Raw genomic sequence first — 11,190 nt, 5'->3', positions numbered from 1 at the left:
TTCCCTATATTTAGGAACTTTAAAAATAAGTGATCTCACGACTATATTTGCAGAACCTGTAATAACATGTCCAGCAGGACTGTAGTTATACACAGTACGGTGAAGAAGAAAATAAACACGATAGAGGATTAGGTTTTAGATACTCGGTATCCAGGCAATGTAAAAATGTTTCTTTTTCAGTTTTGTAATGAAAAAGTTTTGAAGCAATGGTCTATGTTTATTTGTAGGAAATAAAAAGTGTAGTCTTTAACTTAAAACATGATGAAATACAAGACTGGGCCCTTTTGAGAATAAGAATATTTCTTATATTGACCGCGTCAATTCCTTTCCTTGCATATTGAAGTTTAAAGAAAAGACGACATACCTTATAATAATTAAAATCTCAACAACAAAAATTTAGTGTAGATTGATATTGCAAAAGCGATTCATGAATTGCATGAAATAAATAAAAATACCGATATCTTTTGGTTGGCCATTTCTTCTGTCTCTTCAAAACATTTTTTCATCTTTCTCACTTCTTCCTCATCGAAGAAATTCCTGTTTAAAAGAACAGTGAATATTAGTACATGTTTTTGTTGCTTATCAGTTTTATTGTGTTTCAAAAAAGATTGTTATAAAATTCTAATAAAAATTGTGTTTTGTTTTTGCTGTGAAAAAATATTACATACCTTATGATAATGAAACCATTTTCTTCATATTCTTTCAATCTTTGGTCCGTAATTTCAAAGTTTATGGCTTTAAAAAATATATTATTCAATTTTCAAATATGTTTGCATATTGTTTTATTGATATATTTTTTTTAATTTATGAAATAATAAATAAGATATCCTGCTGTCAAACGGTACCATAATGATCATGGCGATATAGATTGTACAATGTAGCTCCCTCGGTGTTGATCATTTTACAATATTAATCACTGCATTTTTACCTTTAAAATTAAGACAATATTTCCTCAGGTTTTAATGTACTTTGGAAATTACCAGGCTCCCCCCAAGTAAAGAAAGGGATTATTAAGTTTCGGGATTGAAAATTATGGTTATAACGTGGTTGCTTATAATTACTATTAATGTAAACTTCAAATTTTACAGGAAGACTACAGAATAATAGCTATTGTGGCCCTCTTTATTCTTTAATAACTATTATAACGTTACATGTATAATGGTTTTCATCGAGAACTTCGGTTGCTCGCAGTGGTATATTGCTCACTCTAGTCTACAACCGATCAACTGGTCAAGCGATGGAGTTGATCTTAATTAACATGAGTGATGAAACATCTCTTAGACGTTTAAAAAACATCGAAGCATCAACCGGACGTTACTTCTTATATATGATTTCAATGTTCTATAATTGTATTACATATTACATATTACAGAGTACATATATCATATGTACACTCTTTGTAACAAGAATATTAAAATAAGGAGAATCTAGGTAGGAATGATTTGACTTACCCGACATTTTGATCCAATTGATGTGAGACCTATGTGTACTGTTAAGGCTATCTCTCCACGGGACACAAGGACAACGTCCATAAATCCCTATCTAATGGCCTTAAGGGGGGACCTATGTCGTTCTACGTCAAGGCAGCGTTATGTGACGTCACAATAGCGACGTTTGTCTTTACCTGTTGACTTTTGCAACGGTGATATAGGCATAACATTGTTGATAATCAATTACGTACAAAATTTACAAAAAGGAAAATTTATTTATCATTAATAACAGTTTTATTTGATTTATGGAGTTTGTTAATATTAGAATTCTCTTTCTTTGTTTGATAATTCATAGCAATTTCTGTTGTGAAAAAATACCCCGATAATATGCTGATATAATAGTGCAAAAAAGAGATAAAATTCAGGAAAGAAAGCGGCTTAAATCAGGGGAAAATGTTTAATTTTATAATTACCATTAATCGATTTTCTGGAGAAAACTAAGAGAAAAATTAAGAAATGTACTTGTACGGGTGTATATTTGCTCATTGATTTATTTAGTACATGTAGATTTTATTGTATAAAGTCATTCCTAGGTTCTAATAGGCATTGGTTGTTGACGGGGAAATGGGGGGGGGGAGAGAAACAGAATGAATGAAATGTAGAAAAAAAAATATCTATTTAAATTGTTTCTAATCAAAACAAAATACTTGTTTTCCGCAAAATAGTTTTATATTCAGGTGTTTGTCAGTGCCTTCTTGCCCTTTTTTAGTGCAGAAAGGTCAATATTTATGACACAGGAGTACAAAAATAAAAGGAAACGTCATATTTCTCGTTTATTTTATCATAAAGGTATACTTTTTTCTTTGTTGAAATAAAGAGATGAATCATTTCTTTAAAAAAATATGAATTACAAAATTTTCACACAAAGACTTTTTAAGATATTACCTGTATGCATGTCGGAATTGTAAAAAATACGACAAGAAAAATTGGGTAATACTTACATTGTGCTCCATTATAATTTTTCATGCGAGATGGATTTCAATTAATTTGCCTCCATTTTAAAGATACAAGTCATATAAATTAAATAAGTGTTGATTTTGAATATGATTTGACATTTTTGGTTCTTTTTAGCGCATATTTGGGGTAGAACAATAATGACTGAAAATAATCTATTTTTAGCATTTCACACTGTTTTTGCACGTGCTCCTGTGTAAAAATAAGCATATAAAGGTATTGTTTTTAATACCTAAAAATTAAGAGCAAGTGGTCAGGAAAGAAATGTCAAAGTTTTGAAAATTTCACACAAAGACTTTTCGGACATAGGTCCCCCCTTAAGTTATCTTAAATCTAATGGCCTAAAGTTATCTTAAATCTCAGTGACCGGAATAACAAACCTTTCAGTGTTTAATATTTACATTGCACATAGTATGATATTTACTTACTTCATGATATATATTTAGGATTTTAAAAAAAGGAATATTGTCAGCAGTATCGTGAAAAGCATAACTGTGCTGTTGTATTGTGAAGACACGGTATTTAGCATTCTCTATGATTGACCCGTCCAAGTTTTTAAAGATTTTTCATGGTATGCTTCACCTGTACAAAAATTAATACAGGACTCGGAAACCTGCTCACCAAATGCAGAATTACACTTCTGAATAACAGTGTTCTATAATTCTACTGTTATACAGATATTCATTTTATCGCCAAACTAAGCATCATTTGATTTCAAAGTAGAACAACACTTACGCAAAACACTTAATTTGAAAAAAGATTTAGATAATCTTTTGTTTATTTCTTCAGAATTCAGCATCTAAATAAAAACTGGCCATTATCATCTTTGTTGACATTACCTTTTTTTTTTAAATTTTGTTGTTGCAAAAAGGACGATAAGCGGATGCATTTTGAATATGTTCCTTTTTTCTCTGTCAGTCGTTTTTTTTTTCTTATAGGTTTAATTTCAGTACAAAAAGTACAGTTGTTGACTGTATTAATACATAACAAAATGAGAGTTACATTAATTGTTCCTTTCAGCTTTCATCTCACCACATTAGAAAATTATGTCGACAAAATAGATTAAGAATGATTGGCAGTTTTTGTCATGGCTTTATTGATTAATATTCAAATCAATCATCAATACAATCAATAGTCAAAATCAATCATCAATACAATCAATAGTCAAATCAATCATCAATACAATGAATACAATGATGTACACAAGGTATCTCTACAATGATGTACATAAAGTATCAATTCAATGATGTACACAAAGTGTATATTGAATAATTAATACACAATGGGTACAATGATATTCAATGATAGACAATGATATTCAATCAATGATGTACGCAAAGTGTATACATGTATTTACACAATGGGTACAATGATATTCAATGATATGCAATGTTATGCAATAATATGCAATGATATTCAATGATATACAATGATATTCAATGATAAATGAATTGCAATGAGCAGGTAGCAATGTATTACAAAGACAATGGTCTACGTCGACTTTATCAATAGTATATGACGTAGAATCAATAGCAATGGCACAATGACGGAAGCTCAATTATTGGCCACTGGCCCTGGAAGATAACAGGAACAGCAGCGAGCTTCTAGCAAAATTCGATTCAGCATTAAAAAACAGCCTGTAAGAAGACCATATACTTTGCATTTCAATGAGACGTAATAAAGCCATGACGCTAGCGGGTTCTTTTGATAGCCAAGGGAACGGATGTTATGAATCCCATCGCTGGTAGCCAAGGGAACGGCAGAAATGGATTCTTCCGCTTGTGGTCAAGGGAATGGATGTAATGGATTCTTCTGCTGGTGGCCAAAGGAATGGATGTAATGGATTCTTCTGCTGGTAGCCAAGAGAATGGAAATTGACTGAAAAAGGAAATCAAAGACAGCAGCAACATTTTGTTGACACAAAAGAACAATTCATCAAAATCCTGTAAATTGGGAGAGGTGGGTGGGATGCTGAGCTTCAATGGATGACGGAAGATGGAAAGGAAGAGCAAATGCACATGCGTAATGGATGTGGCTAAATGAAGTCAGTGCATTTGAGTGAGAGTTATCTTCCCTGAACTTTTTATTTCTATTTGTCTCCATAACGGGACTTAACTCGTATTGAGTTAAGTCGGATTATGTCGACAAAATAGATTAAGAATGATTGGCAGTTTTTGTCATGGCTTTATTGATTAATATTCAAATCAATCATCAATACAATCAATAGTCAAAATCAATCATCAATACAATCAATAGTCAAATCAATCATCAATACAATGAATACAATGATGTACACAAGGTATCTCTACAATGATGTACATAAAGTATCAATTCAATGATGTACACAAAGTGTATATTGAATAATTAATACACAATGGGTACAATGATATTCAATGATAGACAATGATATTCAATCAATGATGTACGCAAAGTGTATACATGTATTTACACAATGGGTACAATGATATTCAATGATATGCAATGTTATGCAATAATATGCAATGATATTCAATGATATACAATGATATTCAATGATAAATGAATTGCAATGAGCAGGTAGCAATGTATTACAAAGACAATGGTCTACGTCGACTTTATCAATAGTATATGACGTAGAATCAATAGCAATGGCACAATGACGGAAGCTCAATTATTGGCCACTGGCCCTGGAAGATAACAGGAACAGCAGCGAGCTTCTAGCAAAATTCGGCCATATGTCTTCACATGGGAGCTAATAAAGCGCGGCATGTGAAGACATCCGCCACATGCGGCAAATTTTGCCCATGCCATGACAAAACTGCTGTTTATTACAGTTATGCAAAATTAATTACTGCTTGATATATATGCAGTATACTGTAGAACTAGGGAAATTTATATGAAGATCAATAATATATGTAATGATCGATAACTTTTCAATAGATCAATAGTTGCAAAGATCAATAATATATGTAATGATCAATAATTGTTCAATAGTTAAATAGATCAATAGTTGCAAAGATCAATAACATATGTAATGATCAATAACTAAATAGAATTGGTAGGTAGCACTGCAAATTTTGACCAATTATTTTGATTATGTCACACTGAATGGTATAGAGGATAATGGTAGAACGTGCTATATGAGAAAGGTGGACACCCTCTGGATACAATTTTGATGGGCCCTGCTGAATATTGGGGTAGTGAATATACCCTTACCCCTTGTGGTCATGAACCAGTATGATGAGCTATTTATCTTAATGCAAGCCTTGTGTGACTACATGGGCCTGAAATAATTTTTTGGCAGTATTTGTGACCCAATAAATTTTAACCTTGGTATTAAACATAATCGAAAACCAGACAGACAACTTCATAAACTTTTGTAAATGGCAAAGGGACATGGAACCAATATTATTACCCACAATGAATCATTATGACATGTGGGTTGTTGTATTATGACACCAGAGTTTGAATATTTGAATGGTTGGACTTTTTTCCATGTCATTCCTTGTTGACCAAACCATCTGATATGGATGTTGTATTGCTCTAAGTCCAATTCGCATTATCTAAATTGATGAATGTGTGGTTTTTTTGCATAATACTATTAAAGATGATCCAATAATCCATACCATGACAGAAGTGCTTGCAAACTTAGGATACTTTAAAAAACAGAAAAAAAGGTGTTGACAAGTGTCTGACTGACTAAAATTGAATGTAAGTCTGAAATGCATGGACTCTCCCTTTAATCTTTATATAATCTTCAGACAAGCCTGATAAATTCAAGTGTGTAGCACTCCCAATTCTAAGAGTATTACCCTTAAATGTTTTAGTGTCAAAGCCAACAAATGAAATAAATTTCTGTAGCATTAAAGTAAATTGGAATGACGAGAAGGCTTCACACCAAGGTAAGCAAAAATGTTGGGACTAATTGACAAGTAGCTGTGAAGTATTTTAAATAATGAAGATGTTTCTTGGTTTGACAAAATGTGGAAGATATATTATAATTATGCTTTTGTATTTTTGTATCTATTTAATCAATTAATTAATTAACTTAATTATATTTATTTGTCTATATATTTATTTATATTTATTTCTTTTTTATTATTAATTAACTTAATTATATTTACTTGTCTATATATTTATTTATTTAATATATTTAATTTTTTTTTAAATTATTTCATTTATTTATTTATTTTTTAAATATCTATTCAATCTATTTATTTATTTATTTATTTATTTATTTATTTATTTATTTATTTATTTATTCATTTATTATTTTTTTTTTTAAATGGGCTAAAGCAGCATTGTGAAATCTTCAGCTATATGCCACATATGCTTTATTGTTTAGCCAAAATTGAATGACAAAGGCCACAGCATTGGACAATACAGCATTTGAAAGGTGGGCTTCTTGAAATTGACAATAATCAGCTTAACAAGTTTTAACTCTTAACAAATGTGCTCTGGAGTGAATATGTTTTGGCATAATTATTTTTGTTACTTCATAAGAATGTATTTCCGCCATTTCACATGTATCTTGAATATTATTTTTTGTATATATTGTACATATATTGTTGAACCTCGTGTACCACCTATATGGTTTGAGGGAATAAACTGAACTTAAACTTCAACTTGGCTTGTGGAATTTTTAACTAGAACAAGAAATGTTAAATTAGTGGTTGGGCTACAATTATAACCTGAATTAATTGAAATTTCTATTTCCTGACAAGTTTGTTAGTGTTTAAGTAGTTTCTAAGACTCTAAGGAATCCTTGAAATTTATTTATTCATTTATTTATTCATGTTAAGTACACTGTGTGGCCTACAATTTTAATCTGAATTAATTGGAATTTATATTTTCAGACAATTATGTTGAAATGTTTAGGGAGTTTCTAAGACTCTAAGGAATCCTTGGAATTTATTTATTTTATTTTAAATAAGTGGTTGGGCCTTCAATCTTAATCTGCATTAATTGGGATTCCTATTTCCTGACTAATTTGTTGAAATGTTTAAGTAGTTTGAACACTCTATAAGGAATCCTTGGAATTTATTCATTTATTTTATTTATTTATTATTTTATCTATTTATTTATTTTTGTCACCTACTAACTGACAATCCAATGGAATTTAGATGAAATCAGGGATTTACCACTGCCCCGTGTAGGGCCGAATATGGGTCCAATTCCCAATTGCAAAATCACTCCAATTTTTCCAAAAATGAACAGCCTGTGTTTAATTCTTGAAAAATTCATGTAAAACAAACATGGTCAGGTTTGAACTCTTAATGAAATGAACATCATTTCTGGAGACTTGGTTAAGACTTTAGAATAATAGATCTGTTTTCTGAAGTAAAGTTGTTAAAATATTAAGTAAATTTTAACTATCATAAGTGTTTATCTATTGAAATACATCTTGCTATAAAATTTCCCAAAATGTTGTAAAATGTCGTAAAATTCCCAATTGGAAGGGCCTGGGCCCCATTCCCAAAATGGGTTGGAAAATCCCTGGAAATTTTTTCCCAAAAGTAAGACATCGTCATTGAACACCCAAGGAGCATGCACTTGTAAACGTTGGACACTGGATATTTTGCTCAAGGAAATAATTCAATTTTCCTCGTAACTTTTCAGGATTGTAAAAATAACATTTCATGCATTATATTATGCAAATTCATCATCATAAAATACTTTACTTTTCAGTATAAACATTTCCTTTTATAGTATCCAAATGAAATTCTATTTACAACACAAATAGACATCGCAATATACACAAACTTCACGAAACACAAATCTTACCAAATATATGGTATATGAACCTGATCTGTATATGGTTCCCTTCTCAGTCATAGCTTTACCTCTTATTAATCTGAAAACTCTTACACTAAGTACACTCTTACATTAAGTAAGTAAATTTTATTTATGTAGTCCGACTATAAATAAAATTTACTTACTTACACTCCCTGATCTGTGACTCTTTCTTCAAAAATATTTCTCAACCAGTGTAAAACATGGAGGCACAAACAATGGTGGTGATGATCGAGGTGATGTCAATGCAAAAATAAATAAATAAACATTGAGTAAATAGCATATATCAAGACAAGCACAAGTGTAAAAATTTACAAGACTGACAAGAGATCAGCTGATTGATGCACAAAACAATTCAATTAAATGGCAAGTAAATATTAACAGTTAAATTATCTACGTGATAAATACCACTATGGTTGAATATGCAGAAAATGTCTTTCTTAAGGTTGATTTACAGTCAAGTTCTTCGCTGCACTTAAAAATTAAAACAATTTTACCGACACATGTTTACACGGAAGCCATGATGGATGGAATATTTTGCAGTCCGAACCCGATGATATGTGACACCGATCTATGTCGTGGCGGATCCAACAGGCACGTGATCACTGCATGGTGGCTATTGGTAATGTCCAATGTATGTGGGCACCATTTGTAAACATTGGTTTTAATAACAACGAAAAGTTGGTTTGATTTCACCAAGGTATTGATACACTGAGGTCATGTTCGCAAACAAGAGTTCATCTACTGCGATGGTTGCTGCACACGTGGTTAATATCGTCGTTGGGGATGTTGATGCCATATTTTTCTCACATCGGGTAATATGGATGGCCGTTTAGTCCAGGATCTATTTGCCCTAATTATGTTCATATTTCCGACGATGGACAGTCAAAGGAACACAAGATGGAGATGAATATTGTTGAGACTAAACTGGATGCTGAGCTTCAATGGATGACGGAAGATGGAAAGGAAGAGCAAATGCACATGCGTAATGGATGTGGCTAAATGAAGTCAGTGCATTTGAGTGAGAGTTATCTTCCCTGAACTTTTTATTTCTATTTGTCTCCATAACGGGACTTAACTCGTATTGAGTTAAGTCGGATTATACGACTCTCCTTTGTGTTTTGTTTCCATTTGTGTGACCTAATTTTAAATGCACAGCGGCACATGAACATGCTGCGTCTCGGTTTACAATGGTTTTCTTGGGGTGAAAATTTACAATGTTACACTCAACAACATGCAATGTTTTTATAATGTTCACAATTGCCCAAAAATTAAATCATTTATATCAAAGAATATCATATTAGTCAGAATAACACATGAAGATTTGAATACATTGTTTCAATTAATTACAGCTAAATTACTATTCATTGCCTTCGAATGTCTTTCTCATTGTGCACTTTTCATTGCAACTGGGGACGTTCTGTCATTTTCATCTTTTCAAGGGTTTAATAATGTTATGATGAGGCAAACTACCTTCTACTCACATGGCTGCATTAATTTAGCATGTTCTCTCTCTCTCTCTCTCTCTCTCTCTCTCTCTCTCTCTCTCTCTCTCTCTCTCTCTCAAAAATGTTTGTATGGAACACATGGAGATTACGAACAGTACTGTAAATCACTTTTTATTCGCGATAACTTTATTTTCGCGTAATTACGCGAGACTGTATGCTCGCGAAAATTTCATTCTCGCGTATAATAGAATTCCTTAAGATTACACAGAGCAATGACCATTATTCGTGAAAATTTTGTCTCGCTAATAAGGAGTCAATGTCTATCTCGCGAAAATAAAGTGTCGCGAAAATTAAGTGATCTACAGTATTCAATATCAGAGTCCATAAAAAAATACAAAACAGAAGCGCAAATACGAACCTCCAAAATATCAGAGTTGGCATCAAGTGCCATGGAGAGTGAGCATCCCCTGCCGACCAGTCACATCCGCCCTATGTTCCTTGTCATGATCGGGAAATAACGAGAAAATCCGTCGTTAATTCAGTGTATAAATAATGGACTAACAATTAGTATGAAAAACGTCAGTCAGTATTTGACTTAATGATAAATTGTATTTGCTGACAAGGTCACAAGGTCATTGTATCGACCATAGAATTTACGAAATGATGACTTTAAACGAGACTGCTGATATTCTTGTTTCATCAACTTGTTTGTCAATAATTTACCTTGTTTTAGAAATTGTTCATACGCAGAGCATCTCTTACGTATCGAATCAACTGAGATATATAAACTCCGTGTGCAAGTGATGAAGGTATATTGCTGCATAAGTAAGGGAAGTTGACAATGAAAAAATTAAAGTCATCACGTTTTTCATAGAACTTGATTGTTAGATTACCGTCTTTTTCAAGTAAAATTTACAAGTATGAAATACAATGTAAATGTGTCAGACTCTGTGGTATTTCAAGCTCACCAGGATATATATTGTTAATACGTCGTTGATATATCTAAATGTCGAGTTAACGGCCACAACAAGTGTTTTCTTCTTTTCACGTATAAGAGTATGCACAAATTCTGCTTCATATGAACATAAAATTAGGTCTGCTAATAACGGATCGCAAGTGGTACCCATGGGGATTCCAATAGATTGTTGGAAGACCTGGTCTACAAAAACCACATTGATATTGTCGATCAGAAACTCAAGCATCTTTTTGGTGTCAACTTCAGAGTACTTGTGTGTGCAGTCAGATGTTTTTTAACAAAATAATTTTGCAAATGACCAGATAAGTAAATTTACAAGTTCCATTTTTATTGAAAAGGCAGCTGTCAATGATATTTTAAAGCCTGGACATTAATTTATCGTGGGGAATGGTTGCGTATAAAAATGAAAAGTCGTAAGTTTTTAAGCTGTTGAAGTTGGTAAAATCTTGTGATTTCAAATTGTCACAAGTTCTTTGGAATTTCGGAGTATCCACTTCTGATTCACACCACTTCTTGAATATATTGTTGCACAGTACTCCTGAAGTTTCTC

This window comes from Saccostrea cucullata, unplaced genomic scaffold (assembly GCF_032062105.1).
Source record: "Saccostrea cucullata isolate Sc308-1 unplaced genomic scaffold, CSIRO_AGI_Scuc_v1 ctg108, whole genome shotgun sequence".
Lineage (NCBI taxonomy): Eukaryota > Metazoa > Mollusca > Bivalvia > Ostreida > Ostreidae > Saccostrea > Saccostrea cuccullata.
The sequence above is the reverse complement of the archived record's forward strand: the minus strand, read 5'-3'. Positions refer to the sequence as shown.